Below are 20,048 nucleotides of genomic sequence, written 5' to 3'. Positions count from 1 at the left end.
GGCGGAGCAAGATGGCAGAGGAGTAGGAGATCTGGATTTCGTCTCCTCTCAGGAATTCAGCTAGATAGGGATCAAACCATTCTGAACACCTACTAACTCAACAGGAGATCGAAGAAAAGAAGAGCAGCAACTCTGAACAGAAAAGCGACCACTTTCTGGAAGGTAGGACGTGTGGAGAAGTGAATCCGAGGCAATATTCGGGAGGATAGACAGCGGGGGAGGGGCCTCCCTCGGCCGCTTCTGGCAAGTGATAGAGTCACGGAGCACAAAATTGGAACTTTTAGAAGTCTGCTCCGCTGAGGGACGTCACTCCGGTGGCTAAGCGGGGGGTGGAACCCTCGTGGGACAGTGTGGTCTCAGGACCCTCGGGGTCACAGAAAGACCGGGGGTGCCTGAGTGTGGCAGAGTTCTCAGGTATCTCCGGCTGCAGAGACGGAGCCGAGGAGTGGGCTCTCAGCTCGGGGTTGCCATAAACCGTGATCCGTGGCACAGTCGGGCCACTGCTCCTCCAGCAGGGACCCAACAAGCAGCAGATCTGGGGAGACTCCCCTTCTTCCCCCGGGAGGAGAGGTGCAGGAGCGCACCACAGGGAACTGTGGGGTTTGGAGACTCCACACAGGGTCGGGTGCCAGAGATAGAAATGCTCGGTCACAGGCCAGGTGAGCATGGAGTGCGGCTGGAGACCAGGGAGACAGGAGTGACTGACTACTTTTCTCTGAGGGCACACTGAGGAGCGGGGCCCTGAATTCCCGGCTCCTCCGAGGCGGAGATTGGGAGGCCACCATTTTCATTCTCTGCCTCCAAAGCTGTACGGAAAGCTTGCAGGGAACAAAAGCTCTGGAGAGCAAACCCGAGCAGGTTACTTAGGCCGGACGGGGCAAGGGTGGGGCAATTCCGCCTCCGGCAAAGACTTTTGGAAATCACGGCAACAGGCCCCTCCCCCAGAAGATCAGCAAGAACAGCCAGCCAAGACCAAGTTTACCAATCAGTGAGAACGGCAGAGCTCCAGCGCTAGGGGAACAATGCACATAGAATACATGGATTTTTTTACCATGATTCTTTAGTCTTTCAAAGTTAATTTTTTTTTAACTGCCTTTTTGGGGGGGGGATTTTTCTTTTTCCCTTTTTCAACCAACATCTTATCAATCCCTATTTAAAAAAAATATATATATTTTTCATTTTTATTTTTCATTTTTAGAGTCATATTCTATCCCTTCATAGTAGTTACCTGTATTTTTGGCATCTATATATAAGTTGTTCTCTCTTTAAAATTTTGAGATAGTTTCTTCTAACAGATCAAAATATACCATAAATCTCTAGTGTATGGTTTTTTCTACTCCCCTGCCTGATCACATTCTTTCCCATTTTTTTTTAAATACTCTTCTTTCTTTTTTCAAACAACTTCTTATCAATTCCTTTTATAAAATTTTTTATAATTTCCATCTTTACAGTTATATTCCATCCCTTCATCATATCAACCCTTATTTTTGTACATATATAAGTTTTTCTTTCTTTAAAATTTTGGGAGGCACTGTCTTCTAACAGACCAAAATAGACTCAAAATCTAGTGTGTGGCACTGATCTATATACCAGCCTGATCATATTTGATCACATTCTGGGTTTTTTGTTTGTTTGTTTTGTTCTGTTTTTGTTTGTTTTTATCTTTATCTTTGTCTTTTTTTTTTCTTTTTTCTCTCTTTCCATTTCTTTTTCCACTGCTTCAGGTCTTTTCTGATTTGTTTAGAGTATATTTTCTGGGGACGTTGTTACCCTGTTAGCATTTTGTTCTCTCATTCATCTATTCTCCTCTGGACAAAATGACAAGAAGGGAAAAATCACATCAACAAAAGGAACAAGAGGTAGTACCAACTGCCAGGGACCTACTCAATACGGACATTAGTATGATGTTGGATCTAGAGTTCAGAATCATCACTTTAAAGATACTAGCTGGGCTTGAAAAAAGCATGGAAGTTATTAGAGAAACCTTTTCTGGAGAAGTAAAAGAACTAAAATCTAACCAATTCAAAATCAAAAAGGCTATTAATGAGGTACAATCAAATATGGGGGCGCTAACTGCTAGGATAAATGAGGCAGAAGAGAGAATCAGTAATATAGAAGACCAAATGATGGAAAATAAAGAAGCTGAGAAAGAGAGATAAACAACTACTGGATCATGAGGGCAGAATTCGAGAGATAAGCGGTACCATAAGATGAAATAACATAAGAATAATTGGGATCCCAGAAGAAGAAGAAAGAAAGAGCGGGGCAGAAGGTATACTGGAGCAAATTATAGCAGAGAACTTCCCTAATTTGGGGAAGGAAACAGGCATCAAAATCCAGGAAGCACAGAGAACCCTCTCAAAATCAATAAAAATAGGTCATCACCCCGACATCTAATAGTAAAACTTACCAGTCTCAGAGACAAAGAGAAAATCCTGAAAGCAGCTCAGGAGAAGAGATCTCTAACCTACAAGGGTAGAAACATTAGATTGGAAACAGACCTATCTACAGAGACCTGGCAGGCCAGAAAGGACTGGCATGATATATTCAGAGCACTAAATGAGAAAAATATGCAGCCAAGAATACTATATCCAGCTAGACTGTCACTGAAAATAGAAGGAGAGATAAAAAGCTTCCAGAAAAACAAAAACTAAAGGAATTTGCAAACACAAAACCAGCCCTACAAGAAATATTGAAAGGGGTCCTCTAAGCAAAGAGAGACCCTAAAAGCAACATAGACCAGAAAGGAACACAGACAATATACAGTAACAGTCACCTTACAGGCAACACAATGGCACTAAATTCCTATCTTTCAATAGTTACCCTGAATGTAAATGGGCTAAATGCCCCAATCAAAAGACACAGGCTATCAGATTGGATTAAAAAACAAGACCCATCGATATGCTGTCTGCAAGAGACTCATTTTAAACCCAAAGACACCCCCAGATTGAAAGTGAGGGGGTGGAAAACCATTTACCATGCTAATGGACACCAAAAGAAAGCTGGGGTGGCAATCCTTATATCAGACAAATTAGATTTTAAACCAAAGACTGTAATAAGAGATGAGGAAGGACACTATATCCTACTTAAAGGGTCTATCCAACAAGAAGATCTAACAATTGTAAATATCTATGTCCCTAACAAGGGAGCAGCCAATTATATAAGGCAATTAATAACAAAAGCAAAGAAACACATTGACAACATTACAATAATAGTGGGGGACTTTAACACCCCCCCTTACTGAAATGGACAGATTGTCTAAGCAAAAGATCAACAAGGATATAAAGACCTTAAATGACACAGTGGACCAAATGGACTTCACAGATATATTCAGAACATTCCATCCTAAAGCAGTGGAATACACATTCTTCTCTAGTGCCCATGGAACATTCTCCAGAAGAGATCACATCCTAGGTCATAAATCAGGTCTCAACTGGTACCAAAAGATTGGGATCATTCCCTGCCTATTTTCAGACCACAATGCTTTGAAAGTAGAACTGAAACACAAGAAGAAAGTCAGAAAGAACTCAAATACATGGAGGCTAAAGAGCATCTTATTAAAGAATGAATGGGTCAACCAGGAAATTAAAGAAGAATTTAAAAAAATTTCATGGAAACAAATGAAAATGAAAACACAACTGTTCAAAATCTTTGGGATGCAGCAAAGGCGGTCCTAAGAGGAAAGTATATAGCAATACAAGCCTTTCTCAAGAAACAAGAAAGGTCTCAAGTACACAACCTAACCCTACACCTAAAGGAGCTGGAGAAAGAACAGCAAATAAAGCCTAAACCCAGCAAGAGAAGAGAAATAATAAAGATCAGAGCAGAAATCAATGAAATAGAAACCAAAAGAACAGTAGAACAGAACAACGAAACTAGAAGCTGGTTCTTTGAAAGAATTAACAGGATTGATAAACCCCTGGCCAGACTTATCAAAAAGAAAAGAGAAATGACCCAAATCAACAAAATCATGAATGAAAGAGGAGAGATCACAACCAACACCAAAGAAATACAAACAATTATAAGAACATATGATGAGCAACTCTATGCCAGCAAATTAGATAACCTGGAAGAAATGGATGCATTCCTAGAGATGTATCAACTACCAAAACTGAACCAGGAAGAAATAGAAAACCTGAACAGACCTATAACCACTAAGGAAATTGAAGCAGTCATCAAAAATCTCCCAAAAAACAACAGCCCAGGGCCAGACGGCTTCCCAGGGGAATTCTACCAAACATTTCAAGAAGACTTAATACCTATTCTTCTGAAACTGTTCCAAAAAATGGAAATGGAAGGAAAACATCCAAACTCGTTTTATGAGGCCAGCATTACCTTGATCCCAAAACCAGACAAAGACCCCATCAAAAAGGAGAATTACAGACCAATATCCCTGATGAACATGGATGCAAAAATTCTCACCAAAATACTAGCCAATAGGATCCAACAGTACATTAAAAGGATTATTCACCACAACCAAGTGGGATTTATCCCTGGGCTGCAAGGTTGGTTCAACATCCACAAATCAATCAACGTGATACAATACATTAACAAAAGAAAGAACAAGAATCATATGATCCTCTCAATAGATGCAGAAAAAGCATTTGACAAAGTACAGCATCCTTTCTTGATCAAAACTCTTCAGAGTATAGGATAGAGGGTACATACCTCAATATCATAAAAGCCATCTATGAAAAATCCACAGCGAATATCATTCTCAATGGGGAAAAACTGAGAGCTTTTGGCCTAAGGTCAGGAACGCAGCAGGGATGCCCACTATCACCACTGCTATTCAACATAGTATTAGAAGTCCTAGCCACAGCAATCAGACAACAAAAAGAAATCAAAGGCATCCAAATCAGCAAAGAAGATGTCAAACTCTCACTGTTTGCAGATGATATGATACTTTATGTGGAAAACCCCAAAGACTCCACCCCAAAACTGCTAGAACTCATACAGGAATTCAGTCAAGTGACAGGATATAAAATCAATGCACAGAAGTCAGTGGCATTCAACAAGACAGAAGAAAGAGAAATTAAGGAGTCGATTCCATGTACAATTGCACCCAAAACCATAAGATACCTAGGCATAAATCTAACCGAAGAGGCAAAGGATCTGTACTCAGAAAACTATAAAATACTCATGAAAGAAATTGAGGAAGACACAAAGAAATGGAAAAACGTTCCATGCTCATCGATAGGAAGAACAAATATTGTGAAGATGTCAATGCTACCTAGAGCAATCTACACATTCAATGCAATCCCCATCAAAATACCATCCACTTTTTTCAAAGAAATGGAACAAATAATCCTAAAATTTGTATGCAACCAGAAAAGACCCCGAGTAGCCAGAGGAATGTTGAAAAAGAAGAGCAAAGCTGGCGGCATCACCATTCCGGACTTCCAGCTCTATTACAAAGCTGTCATCATCAAGACAGTATGGTACACAAAACAGACACCTAGATCAATGGAACAGAATAGAGAGCCCAGAAATGGACCCTCAACTCTATGGTCAAATAATCCTTGACAAAGCAGGAAAGAATGTCCAATGGAAAAAAGACAGTCTCTTCAACAAATGGTGTTGGGAAAATTGGATAGCCACATGCAGAAGAATGAAACTGGACCATTTCCTTACACCACACACAAATATAGACTCCAAATGGTTGAAAGACCTCAGTGTGAGACAGGAGTCCATCAAAATCCTAAAGGAGAACACAGGCAGCAACCTCTTCAAACTCAGCCACAGCAACTTCTTCCTAGAAACATCGCCTAAGGCAAGGGAAGCAAGCGCAAAAATGAACTATTGGGACTTCATCAAGATAAAAAGCTTTTGCAAAGCAAAGGAAACAGTCAACAAAACCAAAAGACAACCGACAGAATGGGAGAAGACATTTGCAAATGACATATCAGATAAAGGGCTAGTATCCAAAATCTATAAAGAACTTATCAAACTCAACACCCAAAGAACAAAGAAGCCAATCAAGAAATGGGCAGAAGACATGAACAGACATTTTTCCAAAGAAGACATCCAAATGGCCAACAGACGCATGAAAAAGTACTCAATATCGCTCGGCATCAGGGAAATCCAAATCAAAACCTCAATGAGATACCACCTCACACCAGTCAGAATGGCTAAAATTAACAAGTCAGGAAATGACAGATGTTGGCGGGGATGCAGAGAAAGGGGAACCCTCCTACACTGTTCGTGGGAATGCAAGCTGGTGCAGCCACTCTGGAAAACAGTATGGAGGTTCCTCAAAAAGTTAAAAATAAAGCTACCCTATGATCCAGCAATTGCACTACTGGGTATTTACCCCAAAGGTACAAAATTAGGGATCTGAAAGGGTACGTGCACCCCGATGTTTATAGCAGCAATGTCCACAATAGCCAAACTGTGGAAAGAGCCAAGATGTCCATCGACAGATGAATGGATAAAGAAGAGGTGGTATATATATACAATGGAATATTATGCAGCCATCAAAAGGAATGAGATCTTGCCATTTGCAACGACGTGGATGGAACTGGAGGGTATTATGTTGAGCGAAATAAGTCAATCAGAGAAAGACATGTATCATATGACTTCACTGATATGAGGAATTCTTAATCTCAGGAAACAAACTGAGGGTTGCTGGAGTGGGGGGTGGGGTGGGAGGGATGGGGTGACTGAGTGATAGACACCAGGGAGGGTATGTGCTTTGGTAAGCACTGTGAATTGTGCAAGACTGTTGAATCTCAGATCTGTACCTCTGAAACAAATAATGCAATATATGTTAAGAAAAAAAAAAAAGAAGAAGATAGCAGGAGGGGAAGAATGAAGGGGGGAAATCAGAGGGGTAGACGAACCATGAGAGACGATGGACTCTATAAAACAAACTGAGGGTTCTAGAGGGGAGGGGGGTGGGAGGATGGGTTAGCCTGGTGATGGGTATTGAGGAGGGCACGTTCTGCATGGAGCACTAGGTGTTATGCACAAACAATGAATCATGGAACACTACATCTAAAACTAATGATGTAATGTATGGGGATTAACATAACAATAAAAATTTTTAAAAAAAAGAAAGTGAGCTCATGGAAAACCATCTACCATGCTAATGGACATCAATAGAAAGCCAGAGTAACTGTACTTATGTCAGACAAACTAGATTTTTATTTATTTATTTATTTTAAAGATTTTATTTATTTATTTGAGACAGAGAGAATGAGAGAGAATACATGAGAGGGGATAGGGTCAGAGGGCAGAGCAGACTCCCTGCCGAGCAGGGAGCCCGATGCGGGACTCGATCCAGGGACTCCAGGATCATGACCTGAGCCGAAGGCAGTCGCTTAACCAACTGAGCCACCCAGGCGCCCCGACAAACTAGATTTTTAAAACAAAGACTGTAACAAGAGATGAAGAAGGGCATTATATCATAATTAAGGAGTCTATTCATCAAGAAGATCTAACAATTGTAAATATTTATGCCCCCAATTTGGGAGCACACAAATATATAAATCAATTAATAACAAACACAAAGAAACTCATTGATAATAATACAATAATAGTATGGGACTTTAACACCGCACTTAGAGCAATGGACAGATCATCTAAGCAGAAAATCAACAAGGAAACAATGGCTTTGAATGACACCCTGGACCAGATTGACTTAACAGATATATTCAGAACATTTCGTCTTAAAGTCTAAGAATACACATTCTTCTCGAGCGCACATAAGCATTCTCCAGAATAAATCAAATACTGGGTCACAAATCAATCCTCAACAAGTACAAGAAGATCAAGATTATACCATGCATATTTTCAGACAACAATGCTATGAAACTGGAAGTCACAAGAAAAAATTTGAAAATATTTCAAATACCTGGAGGTTAAAGAACATATCACTAAAGAATGAATGGGTTGACCAAGAAATTAAAGAATTTTATAAATACACGGAAACAAATGAAAATGAAAGCATGACAGTGCAAAACCTTTGGGATGCAGCAAAGGGGTTCCTAAGAGGGAAGTACATTGCAGTACAGGCCTACATCAAGAAGCAAGAAAAGTCTCAAATACACAACTAACCTTACACTTAAAGGATCTATAAAAGGAATAGTAAATAAAGGCTAAAACCAGCAGAAGGGAAATAATAAAGATTAGAGCAGAAATAAATAATATAGAAACAAACAAATAAATAAACAAACAAAACCAGTAGAATGGATTAATGAAACTAAGAGCTGATTCTTCAAAAGAATTAATAAAATTGATAAACCCCTAGCCAGACATCAAAAAGAAAAGAGGAAGAACCCAATTAAATCACAAATGAGAGAGGAGAGATCACAACCAACACCACAGAAATACAAACAATTATAAGAGAAAATTATGAAAAATTATATGCCAACAATTTAGAAAATCTGGAAGAAATGCATAAATTCCTAGAAACTTACAAACTACCAAAACTGAAACAGGAAGAAAGAGAAAATTTGAACAGACCCATAACCAGCAAAGAAATTGAATCAGTCATCAAAAATCTACCAACAAACAAAAGTCCAAGGCCAGATGGCTTGCCAGGGGAATTCTACCAGACATTTAAAGAAGAGTTAATACCTATTCTTCTCAAACTGTTCCCAAAAATAGAAATGGAAGGAAAACTTCCAAACTCATTCTATGAAGCCAGCATGACCTTGATTCCAAAACCAGACAAAGACTCCACTAAAAAGGAGAATTACAGACCAATGTCCCTAATGAACAGGGATGCAAAAATTCTCAATAAAATAGTAACAAATTGAAGTCAACAGTACATTAAAAGAATTATTCACCATGATCAAGTAGGATTTATTCCTGGACTGCAGAAGTGGTTTAATAATCACAAAAAAATCAACATGATACACCATATTAATAAAAGAAAGGATAAGAACCATATGATCCTTTCAATAGTGACAGAAAAAGCACTTGACAAAATAGGACATCCATTCTTGATTAAAAACCCTCAACAAAATAGGGATAGAGGGAACATACCTCAACTTCATAAAGGCCATATATGAAAAACCCACAGCTAATATCCTCAATGGGGAAAAACTGAGAGCTTTTCCTCTGTAGTCAGGAATACAACAGGGATGTCTACTCTCACTATTGTTATTTAACATAGTACTAGAAGTCCTAGCCTCAGCAGTCAGATAACAAAAAGAAATAAAAGGCATACAAATCAGCAAAGAAGAATTCAAACTTTCATTATTTGTAGACAGCATGATACTCAAAGTAGAAAACACTAAAGACTCCACAAAAAAAATTGCTAGAGCTCACATGTGAATTCAGCAATGTCTCAGGATATAAAATCAATGTGCAGAAACTTGTTGGATTTCTATACAACAATAACGAAGCAGCAGAAAAAGAAATCAAGGAATTGGTCCCATTTGCAATTGCACCAAAAACAATAGGATACCTAGGAACAAATCTAACTACAGAAATAACAGATCTATACTCTGAAAACTATGCAACACTGATGAAAGAAATTGAAGAAGACACAAAGAAATGGAAAAACGTTCCATGGTCATGGATTGGAAGAACAAATGTTGTTAAAATGTCTATGCTACCCAAAGCAATCTACACATTTAATGAAATCCCCATCAAAATACTACCAGCATTTTTCAAAGAGCTAGAACAAATAATCCTAAAATTTGTATGGAACCACAAAAGACTCTGAATGGCCAAAGCAATTCTGAAAGAAAAACAAAACTGGAGGCATCACAATTCCGGATTTCAAGCTATATTAAACAGCTGTAATCATCAAGACAATATGGTACTAGAGCAAAAGCAGACACATAGATCAATGGAACAGAATAGTTAACCCAGAAATGGACCCACAACTATATGGTCAACTAATTTTCAACAAAGCAAGAAAGAATATCCAATGGAAAAAAGTTTCTTCAACAAATGGTGTTCAAAAAACTGGACAGCAACATGCAGAAGAATGAAACTGGACCACTTTCTTACATCATACACAAAAATAAAATCAAAATGGATGAAAGACCTAAATGTGAGACAGGAAACCATCAAAATCCTAGGGGAGAACACAGGCAGTAACCTCTCTGACCTCAGCCATTCTAGATACACTAGACACATCACCACAGGCAAGGAAAACAAAAGCAAAAATGAACTATTGGGACTTCATCAAGGTAAAGAGCTTTTGCACAGCAAAGAAAATAATCAACAAAACTAAAAGGCAACAGACAGAATGGGAGAAGATATTTGCAAATGACATATCTGATAAAGGGTTAATATCTAAAATCTACATAGAACTTATAAAACTCAACACCCCCAAAACAAATAACCCAGTTAAGAAATGGGCAGAAGACATAAATAGACATTTTTTCCACAGAAGATGTCCAGATGGTTAACAGACACATGAAAAGATGTTCAACTTCTCTCATCATCAGGGAAATATAAATCAAAACCACAATGAGATACCATCTCACACCTCTCAGGATGGTTATTATCAAAAAGACAAGAAATAGTAAGTGTTGGCAAGGATATGGAGAAAGGGTATCCCTCCTGTACTATTGGTAGGAATGAAAACTAGTGCAGACACTCTGGAGAACAGTATGGAGGTTCCTCAAAATGTTAAAAATAGAACTATCCTACAGTCCAGCAATTGCACTACTAGGTATTTAACCAAAAGATACAAAAATACAGATTTGAACGGATACATGCACCCTGATGTTTATGTTTATAGCAGCATTATCAACAATAACCAAATTATAGAAAGCCCAACTGTCCATTGATTGATGAATGGATAAAGAAAAAGTGGCACACACACATACATACACACACACACACACACTGGAACATGAAATCTTGTCATTTGCAATGACATGGATGGAGCTAGAGTGTATTATGTTAAGTGAAATAAATCAGAGAAAGAAATACCAGATGAACTCACTCATATGTGGAATTTTAGAAAGAAGACAGTTGAACATACGGGAAGGGGGAAAAGAAAAAAAAGGAGAGAGGGAAACAAGCCATAGGAGACTCTTAACAGTAGAGAACAAACTGAGGGTTGATGGAGGGAGGTGGGTGGGGGATGGGCTAGATGGGTGATGGGTATTAAGGAGGCCCTTGTTATGATGAGCACTGGGTATTGTATGTAAGTGATTAATCACTGAATTCTACTTCTGAAACCAATATTGCATTGTATGTTAACTACCTAAAATTTAAATTAAAAAAAGACACGACTGTTTACATAGAAATCCCTAAGGATTATACATGAAATGATCACGTGAATTGAAAATCTTAAGGAAATTACAATACAGCTACTAGAACTTATAATTTAATTTAGCAAGATCACAGGATACAAGGTCAATATACCCACTACCAAACTTAAGGATCTTTGTTCTTTGAAAGACGTAATGAAGAAAATAAAATGTCAAGCCATGGATTTGGAGAAAATGTTTGCAGACTTATCTCTGACAAAGGCTTGTAAGTGGAATATATAAAGAAAATATTTTTTATTGAAGTATAATTAACTTACAGTGTTATATTATCTTCAGGTGTACAATTTAATGAATAAACAATTCAGTGTTCATCAAGATAAGTATATTCTTGATCTCCTTTATTTATTTCGCCCATCTCTCCACCTACGTCCCCTCTGGCAACCACCAGCTTGTTATGTGTATTTAAGAGTCTGTTTTTTGTTTGTCTCCTTTTTGTTTTAAGAGAAATAAACTGAAAGGAATCTATTCAAAGTCCCCCCTGCACCTCCAGCCAAACTTACAGACAAAACTCACAGGTGTCTGCACTTGGCCCTAACTCTGTTTTTCTAGGTCACAGTGCCCTCCATTCTCAGAAAGTGGACCCCAGCCACAAAACATATTCTCTAGCCTGACCACAACTCACATCCCAGACAAGCCCGGGACAGAGCCCCTCGAAAAACCTGCCACCTCCTGCTCTACCTGGCCAAAATTGACCCCTCCCACACCCCCTCCCCTCATGGACACAGCTGCAACCCTCTCACATCCTTCAAAACCCCTTAAAAAGCCCAGCTTGACAGAAACTCAGGGCCAACATCTCTCTTGATGTCTGGCCCCTCTCCTCCTTTGGAGAATGAATAAACTCTGTCCTGTTTGTTGCTCTACTCTTTGTGCAATTCTTTGCTGCCTGAGTCACCAGCCACCCTATCATCAACCAATTAAAAATTGGCAAACTATTTTAATAGATACTTCAGCCAAGAAGATATATGAATAGCTAATGGGTACATTTAGACATCACCACTAGGCCTCCAGGAAATATAAATTAACAGCATAATGTTAAATTACTACACAGGCACTAGAATGGCTAAAATTTAAGACTGACAAAACTTAGCATTGACAAAGATGTGAAGGAACTAGTAGAGGAATTGCAAAATGGTAAAATCTCACTGGATAAAACTTTGGTAATTCTTTATGAAGTTAAATGTGCATTTACTATATAATTCAGCAATCCCATTCCTAGGTATTTACTCAAGAGAAATAAATACATAAATCCACAAAAGACTTACACGTGAATTGACTGCATTATTCACAGCTGCATTATTCATAATATCCAAACATTTGAAACAACCTCTATGTCCATCAACCGGTGAATAGATTTTTAAAAATAGAATAAATCTGTGCTATTGACATCTACTCAACAATAACAAGGAATGAACCACCAATACATGGAACAATATGAAATGAATCTTAAAAACATTCTGAGGAAAAAACATATCCATTTGCATGGAATTGTATAGAAGGCAAAAATATAGTATCAGAAAGCATATTAGTATATTAGCTGTTACCTGGGGCTGTGGCTTTGGGGATGAGATTTAATACAAACAGGAATGATGTCATTTTATGGCATGATGGTAATATTCTATATTTTGATTTGAGTCATTGGTCATTATATGGTTGTATACAACTGTATTGCTAAAAATATTGTAATTTATTTTATAATTTGTTTTATGTAGGTTATGCCTCCATAAAGATGAATGAAAAAAGCAGTCAAGAAGATGAAAACATAATAATGAAGAGATAAAAATTATTGGTGACTTGATATAGCAAATAAGCAAAGAAAATATAACATAATTTGGTCCTTAAAGAAGAAAATAAAAACAATGAAATATAAATGATATTCAAAACTATAATCAAAGAAAGCTTTTCCATGAATAAAAAGATATGAATCTAAATACTTAAAGGACTTATTTAAGTGATACCTGAGTTGCCTACACTAGGATATCCTAATAAAGCTACTAAAACTGTCATTCAGTTTTAAAGGCTGTACAAAAACAGTTTCATCACTGAAGTATTCAGATAATATTGCATTCATTCATGCATCTTTTCAGATAAATCTAGTAGAAGACTAGCTTTATCCAGTTGAAATATGGCTGGGGATACTTAGGCAAAAAAACTAATTGTGACTATTGAATATTTTCAATTATACAACTAAGGCTATAAAGTGGAAAGAAGCATGGAAGATTAGCATGTTTGTGTTCTATGTTCTGATAGGTAGAAATAACATCTAAAAATGAGAAGAGATAAGAGAGATAAATGAAAATAGATAAATCTCATGAATTGTTACAAAAGTAATACATGGGAGGCAAAGGGTCTTATTTATATTTATTTATTAGATTTATTTATTTATTTTAGAGAGAGAGAGTGGGGGTGGGGCAGAGGGAGAGAATCTTCAAACAGACTCCCCACTGAGTGTGGAGCCTGACGCGGGGATTGATTCCACAACCCATGAGATCATGACCTGAGCTGAAACCAAGAGCTGGATGCTTACCCAACTGATTCACCCAGGCACCTCTCAAAGGGTCTTATTTAAAGATTATTTTAAAATGTCAGAAGCCAAATTTAAAAAGGGTATACCCTTGGGGCTCTTGGGTGGCTCAGTCGTTAAGCATCTGCCTTCGGCTCAGGTCATGATCCCAGGGTCCTGGGATCGAGCCCCACATCAGGCTCTCTGCTCAGTGGGAAGCCTCCTTCTCCCTCTCCCACTCCCCCTGCTTGTGTTCCCTCTCTCGCTCTGTCTCTCTCTGTCAAATAAATAAATAAAATCTTTTAAAGAAAAGGGTATACCCTTTATATTATAGAATGTGTTTGATTAAACATAACCATGAGAAAAAATATATATATATATAGTAAATAGTATATATATACCCCTAAATAGCAAAAGAGAGCAAGGAAAACAGACCACATAGAGAAGAGATCTAGAAAATACAAAATAATACAAATTAATACAACATAAATGGTAGGAAACAATTTTATTTATATAATGGTAAAAGGAAAACTCCTGTATTAAAAAAAAGAATTTGAGATTGGCTCATAAAGCAAAACTGACACTTGACTAGTTAAAAGACACATCTAAATAAAAATAATTTAGAAAAGCAAAAATGATGAACACATACAACAGAAATGCAGGATGTAAATAGGTGTTAGCATCCTGATATTATAAAAAATGAATGCAGCCCAAAATACATTAAATTATGAATTACAAAGTTTCTGGCTCTGGCTTTTAGGAACAGGATCTATTTCTGGCTCTGTGTGACCCTGAGAGATTAATGCTTCTAATTTTTCTGTTATTTCTTCCAAAGCCTCAGGTAGTTCCCTCACATACCTGTGATTATCAATATTCTACCAGAGGGAGACTTTATGCAGATCTCTGGAATTTTCTCTTTTTATAGTTCTCTCTTCTCCAGAATCTGTCCTGAGAATCCAATTGCCTCACACTCCCTGGCTCTCAGTTCCATCTTATCAATACAAGGAGGCTGTCAGGTTACATGTGAATTCTTCTGCCAATGTGCTGTGACCTCAGAACTCTCTCTAGGAACTAAGCTGGAGCAATCAAAAAGCTCCCTGTGCTCATTTCTTATGTCTCAGTGTCACTACCTTCCACTCCCTGAAGCCCAATACCTTGAATACCATCATTTCATGTATTTCATTGATTTTTAAAAACCATTTCAGGTGGGGGAGGGGCAAATCCAATGTCATGAAGGTATTTTAAAATAATTTTAATTTATAAAATGTGACTGTTTTATATATTTAAACATTAAAATAAAAAAAAATTAGGGGAAAAAAAGCCAAGACTTAAAATTAAATGCACACAGAGATAAATGATAAATGAAAAAAACTATATAAAATTGATAATCACAGGAGCTTCCGAATGTGATCATATTTGGTATATTTCACAAAAACAGGGTTTGCTAGCTAAATATTTATTAAGTGCAGGGAAAAAGATAACTAGGCTTTTTAACTGTGACACAGATTTGCCATATTCTTTGTGGAGGCTGAAGACATTAGATGACCATGAAGCAGAAATGGGGATTAAGCAGAAAGAAGCAAGGATGTACATTTTTACCTGTTTAGATGATATGGCCCAGGTGAACTTGACAAGAGATTTAAAAGGGAGTGACATGTTGGTGGAAAAGGCAGACTGGTGGGAGTTCATCAACCTGTCAAAGAACATACTCACCATAGATGCTGAGAATCACTAGGATTGAAATCCTAAACCACCCTTCTGTCACCATGACACACCTACTTGATTTTTCCCATAATACACAAATAAAATCATATTTTCAGATCATGGAGGTTTGCAAACATTGGGTGAATATGTATGACACTGTGAACCCAAGCAAAACTGCCTTCATCATGCATATTGCCCCCAGCACATCCACCAACTAGACTATGACCTTCAACAACCACCCGAACACTGTCCACAACCAGGCTCCCACCTCTACCAGTGCCACTATTTCCTAATCCAACCTTGAAGTCTCCTAAACTACCAGTCTACACTCTACCAGTCCTCAGAGGCATCCATGGCTGCAGTGGCCCAGCAGAGCATGCCCCTGTACACAGTAGCAGCCCAGATCTATGCCTGGCCTGACTCCTAGCAAGCTCTCATCATGTGTCCACCCAGATTCTTATGGTTCCAAAGGTCTCCCTCTAAGTATGCTGGCAACTTCATATGAATAAAGAATGTAGTTACCATTGTCACTCAAGCCCCAGAAGCTCAGTATCTTCAGATCCAACCAGGTCTAGTTGCCCAGGAGGCCTGGCCAAGTAGGACCCAGAAAATCTTATTTTCTCTAGCATGGTAGCAGCTGACTGGAGCAGCCACCCACATGACAGTGCAGCATGTGATTGTGATTTCTGAGACCACGGCAGGTATCCAGCAGCTGGCCAACTGGAGGAACATGAATACTCAATCCCATCATGCAGCAGTCTGTGCTACTGACTACTCATGTGACCCTTCCAGCAGCCCAGTCCTTAAATATGGGTGTGACCCATGTGGTACGGCAGCAACCAACCAGCACCACCTCCTCCCAGAAGAGTAAGTCCCACCAGTCCTCTGTGAGACCTGTCTCCACCTGTGAGGTCTCCTTTCAGGCCTTCGGCTCCCCTCAGAGGTCCAAGAGGAACAAGAACACACATCCCTGCTGCACCCTGGTGCAGAGCAGCCCAGCCTGCATCTCTTCCATCACATGTAGGTGGAGTGATAGGGGCCTCCAGCACCACCAGGAAGGAGCGGTGGCAAACAATTATCATTCCTCACAACCCCAGCCCCCAAGTCAGTGTCATCACTGTTAGCAGGGACAGGGACACAGGAAAAAGGAGGAGGAACACACCCCCAACAGGTGAGGCCATGCCACCTTCAGACTTCCAGGAAGGAACAGGATAGGGCATATGCTGTGTGCTGCCAGTTCACATAGAATGAGAGTTATCCAGGGATCTGGGCCACTTTCCATCATCAGACATGACAATTTGCTATGTCCTAGAGTCCTAAAGCAGTTTCAGGGGAAGGTCCTAAAAATTTGCCATAATTGTTCAAACCCAATATATTTTGAATCACTTTGGTCTTAAACATAGTTATAGGCCCTATATATCTGTGGGATTTGATACCATAAAAATCAGGCTCACAATACCAGTGTATTTCAACCCCTGTATGCTTAAAACTCCCTGCCCTGGTCTACTAAATTTATTCCCAGTTGGTCAGGATATTTCTCTAACATCTCTTTGGCTCTCTCAGAATTTGAAGTAATTGTCAAACTTATCAGAAATTTGCCTGTGTCTGACCTAACAGAGTGTCACTAAATCTCTAGAACTAGATGGCATTTCCTAGAACTTTCAGAGAAATGCCAAAGTAAAATTATTATTCCTGACCCCCAATATGTGTCACTGTCAGTTTCCAGAGCAAATGGATGGTCAGCAACTCCAACTTGTGAGGACTCCAGAGCACGATGGGGCACTCTGGGAGTGAGCAAATTAAAGGGGAGAGAAAGAATGACAAACATTCACAAAATGGTTTTTTTTCCACAAAGTGTTTTCATTTGCACTATTTTGTGTATCATTTGACAGGGTATGCAAAGCAAGTAGTTCTAGTGCCATTTGATAGATAAGGAAACTGAGTGATTCACCTGAATTGATAAAGGTTCTAAGTAGCAGAACTGGGATTTGGGTCGCCTGCTACTGAAGAAATGGTGATCTTAATTATTGACAAAAATAACTGATTTCTCTTCAGTCATTAATTCAACAAATATAAATTCTATCCTGCCCCTCCTCTCATCATCACCATGCCCACACACATGGTTGCATCCACTGTATGAAAGGCATCAGGTCAAGGCTGTGGGATGTCCAGACTATGTTCACAGAGCCATGACTGAGTGCTATAGCTCTAACAGCAAAAAGGGCAGAAGACAGATCTTCTAATTCTTTGAGAAGATTTTTCAAAGTGAGGACGCAAGAAATAACCAGCAGCCTGCTTTTTCTCAGTGATTTCCTTTTTTAAAATTTATTCATTTGAGACACAGAGATACAGAGAGAGAAAAGCATGAGCAGGGGGAGAGGCAGAGGGAGAGGGAGAAGCAGGCTCCCTGCTGAGCCAGGAGCCTGATGCGGGGCTCGATCCCAGGACCCTGAGCCGAAGGCAGACACTTAACCATCTGAGCCATCCAGGTGCCCCACAGTGAGTTCCTTTTGAGCAAGGGGGTTCTGTGGGCATGGCTAATCTGTGGGCATGATTAGTCTAAAGACAGAAAACAAACCAAACATATTTTTCTGGGTCACCCAAGATTAAGTAAGTAGAACCCGTCTTATTTTATTTTTTATTTTATTTTTTTTTAATTCCAGTACAGTTAACATACAGTGTTGTGTTAGTACAATATAGGTGTATAATTCAGGTGTACAACTGATTCAGCAGTTCCATATTTCACCCAGTGCTCATCATGACATCATCTATTTCACCCATCTCCTCACCCCCCAACCCCTCTGGTAACCATCAATTTGTTCTCTATAGTTAAGGGTCTGTTTCTTAGCTTATCTCTCCTCTCTTTTTTTTCCCTTGCTCTTTGTTTTATTTCTTAAACTCTATCTATGAGTGAAATCATATGGTATTTGTCTTTCTTTGACTGGCTTATTTCACTTAGCATTATACTCTTAGTTCTATCCATGTCATTGCAAATGGCAAGATTTCATTCTTTCATTATGCCTGAATACTATTCCATTGTATATGTATACCACATCTTCTTTATCTATTCATCTATAGAAGACCACGTGGGCAGCATCCATAATTTGGTAATTGCAAATAATACTGCTATAAACAGAGGGATGCCTGTATCCCTTTGAATTAGTTTTTGGGTTTTTTGGGGTTTTTTGTAGTTTTTAGGTAAAAATCCAGTAGTGCAATTACTGGGTCATATGGTAGTTTTTAACTTTTTGAGGAACATCCATACTGTTTTCCAAAGTAGCTGCACCAGTTTGCATTCCCACCAACAATGCATGACAGTTCCTTTCCCTCTACATCCTCACTAACACTAGTTATTTCTTGTGTTTTGGATTTTAGCCATTCTGACAGGTGTAAGGTAATATCTCATTGTAGTTTTAATTTACATTTTCCTGATGATGAGTGATGCTGAGCATCTTTTCATGTGTCTGTTGGCCAAATGTCTGTTCATGTCTTCTGCCCATTTTTAATCAGATTATTTGTTTGTTGGGTGTTGACTTGTATCAGTTCTTTATACATTTTGGATACTAACCTTTTATCAGGTATGTCATTTGCAAACATCTTCTCCCATTCAGTAGGTTGCCTTTAGTTTTGTTGATTGTTTCCTTCACTGTGTAGAAGCTTTTTATTTTGATGTTGTCCCAGTAATTTGTCTTTGCTTTTGTTTCCCTTGCCTCAGGAGACATATCTTTAAAAAATGTTGCTATGGCTGATGTCAGAGACATTACTGTTTGTGTTCTTTTCTAGGATTTTTATGGTTTCATGTCTTACATTGAGGTCTTTAATCCATTTTGAATTTATTTTTACATATGGTGTAAGAAAGTGGTCCAGTTTCATTCTTTTGCCTGTGGCTGTCCAGTTTTCCCAACACCATTTATTGAAGGGACTGTCTGTTTCCCATTGGATATTCTTTCTTGCTTTGTTGAAGATTAGTTTACCATACAATTGTGGGTTTATTTCTGGGTTTTCTATTCTGCCCCATTGATCTATGTGCCTATTTTTATGCCAGTACCAAACTGTTTTGGTCACTATAGCTTTATAATGTAACTTGAAGTCTGGAACTGTGATGCCTCTAGCTTTGCTTTTCTTTTTCAAGGTTGCTTTGGCTGTTCAAGGTCTTTTGTGGTTCCATAAAAACTTTGGGATTGTTTGTTCTAGCTCTGTGGAAAACACTGGTGGTATTTTGATAGGGACTGCATTAAATGTGTAGATAGCTTTGGGTAGTACAGACATGTTAACAATATTTGTTCTTCTAGTTCATAAGCATGAAACATCTTTCCATTTCTTTGTGTTGTCTTTGATTTATCCATCAATGTTTTATAGTTTTCAGAGTGCAAGTCTTTCACCTCTTTGGTTAGATTTATTCCTAGGTACCTGATTATTTTTGGTGCAATTGTAAATGGGATTGTTTTCTTAATTTCTCTTTCTGATGCTTTATTATTAATGCCTAGAAATGAGGCAGAAATCAATGTGTAGAACTTATTATAAATATTTATAAATGATTTTGATTAGAGGAGCATTTGACTGTCTATATGTGCTCTATAATCCATCTTTCCTCCTTGAAA

The 20,048-nt window shown here is 38.5% G+C and overlaps 1 pseudogene; it reads left to right on the top strand.

Annotated features, from left to right (window-relative positions):
• LOC118010787 overlaps window positions 1–16,662 on the top strand; it is an 81,715-nt pseudogene extending 65,053 nt beyond the window's left edge.
• Window positions 16,663–20,048: the final 3,386 nt, after the last annotated feature.

This window comes from Mirounga leonina, unplaced genomic scaffold, assembly GCF_011800145.1.
Source record: "Mirounga leonina isolate KUSES-001 unplaced genomic scaffold, KU_Mleo_1.0 Mir_101664, whole genome shotgun sequence".
NCBI lineage: Eukaryota > Metazoa > Chordata > Mammalia > Carnivora > Phocidae > Mirounga > Mirounga leonina.
Note: the sequence above shows the minus strand (reverse complement) of the source record. Positions and strands in the feature narration are given on the sequence as shown.